The following is a 2,168-nucleotide window of genomic DNA, read 5'->3' as shown; positions in this document are numbered from 1 at the left end:
TGGAGCTGCGAGGAGGACGCCCAGTGCCCTGCGGGCCCGCACTCACCGGCTCCCGCCGCCCAACCAGTCCCGCTCGCACCCGGGCGCCGGCCACACCACGCAACTCGCAGGCGCCCACAACTAGGTGTCTCCCAAATGCCCGCGCGCCGGGGGCGGGGCTAGCGAAGCACGACCTTTGACCCGCGCGCGTCTCTGTCGCCTCCGGAAGCCGGCGCCGCGTGCGTCGCCTGGGCTCCCGCGGTTGCCTTGACTACGGAGGGCGCGGTGGAACGGCGGAAGCTGCGAGTTTGTAGGAGCCGAGGAGCCGGGAGCATGAGGACATGGTGTCTGTGTCAGATTTGTACTTGCGGGTAAGGAACGGCCGGCGTGGCGGCGGCCGGGCTCGGAAGTGAGCTGGGGCCGCGTAGGGGACGAAACCCTCAAAGTGGCCTCCCCGCGGAGGTGCGGGGACGCGGGCGCAGCGACGTCCCCACTTATCCCCGGGGATAATATAATTGCTTGTTTTTAAATTAGTAAGTTAACACTAGCGCCGTGCATTTGCAAGATGTCTTATACTTTAAAAATAGTTCACATTCCATATCTGATTGTCTCAAACAATGGGAATGTTGCATATAGACTATATACTTTACAGGTAGGACAATTGAGATCCATTGGCTGAAGAAATTGTGCGGTTACATGGCTGCTAATTTAGTCGGAAACATGGACTGAAGTACAGACTTCCTACCGAAACGCAGGCCAATGCGCTAGAAAACCTGAGTGTGGGGATTGTCCCCTCCCCACATCTCCCTCTAGCCTACACCTCTGGCTTAGTTCAGCTTCACTGTTTCATGTCTGCCCGTGTCCTCTCATCACTTGCTGTTTGCGGGTTCAGGGCCACTTTTTGCTTGGCTTCTCCAGCTCTTGGCATCCCTCTTGTGTCCTGACATGGGGTGAGAACAGCAGTGTTTGTGTTCTGTGACTCTGCTCTGGAATTTCCCTCTAGTCCATCTTCTCCCTTCCTCACGGGAGAGTCTGCCTCGTTGGCTCTGACCATGCATCCATCTGAGCCAGTATTCGGTTTTCAGCAGGGCCATGCCAGCAACTGAGAAGAAAGCCCTGCACTCTCCATGACCGGGAATTAGGAAGCAAAGCCCTGGTCCTAACTGCATTTAGACCACGAGCTAGTTAGGTAGTTTCTGTCTCTAGTGTGTTCCAGATTGTGAGGAAGTACAGGCTGTCTGTGTATTGGATAATTAACGTGGAGCCTTTGAGGCATCAGCTTTCTTATGTCACTTTTCACATGACATAGGTAAAATGCATATTTCACTGCATCAACGGCAGACTCCATGATTGACTAATGAGATAATTATGTGTTGTTTTTGGCTACTTAAATAATAGGTGGAGTCCCCATCAGCTTTCAACTGTGTCTTGACATGACTCTGAGGCAAGTTGTATAAATTCTTTTCAGTGTTTGACTCGAGTTTAGTTGTAAGATCATAGCTCAATTGTTATTTGAATACAGTTGACCCGTAAAGCAGAGGTTGGGGGTGCCAACTTCTAAGTAGTTGAAAATCCAGGTGTAACTTAGAATCAGCCATCTGTGCCCCTGGATTCAACTGGGTCCTGCGGAGCTGTTGGATTTACTGTTGAAAAAACACCCATATGCCAACCCATGTCGTTCAGAGGCAACTGTACTTACTTTTCAATGATTCCTATATGAGCATTGGCATTAGCTGTGGAGTTTTTTTTGTTAAATGTACATTCCAGGCTCCATCCTAGAGAAAAGATGATTTTCAGAGTGCAAAGTAAGAACCTTTGTTTAGGAAGCTACTGAGGTGACTCTGGTGTCTACCAAGGGTGGGAGTTGTTTGTTGAGGTTGGGGGGCTTCCGAGAGAGCATGGTGGTTTAGTTCAGTTCAGTCACTCAGTCGTTTCCTACTCTTTGTAACCCCATGGACTGCAGCACGCCAGGCTTCCCTGTCCGTCAGCAACTCCCGGAGCTTGCTCAAACTCTTGTCCATTGAGTCGGTGATCCCATCCAACCATCTCATCCTCTGTCCTCCCCTTCTGCTGCCTTCAATCTTTCCCAGCATCAGTATCGTTTCCAGTGAGTCAGTTCTTCACATCAGGTGGCCAGAGTTTCAGCTTCAGCATCAGTCCTTCCAATGAATGTTCAGGACTGATCTCCT

The sequence above is a fragment of the Cervus canadensis genome, chromosome 8 (genome assembly GCF_019320065.1).
Source record: "Cervus canadensis isolate Bull #8, Minnesota chromosome 8, ASM1932006v1, whole genome shotgun sequence".
Taxonomy (NCBI): domain Eukaryota; kingdom Metazoa; phylum Chordata; class Mammalia; order Artiodactyla; family Cervidae; genus Cervus; species Cervus canadensis.
The sequence above is the reverse complement of the archived record's forward strand: the minus strand, read 5'-3'. Positions refer to the sequence as shown.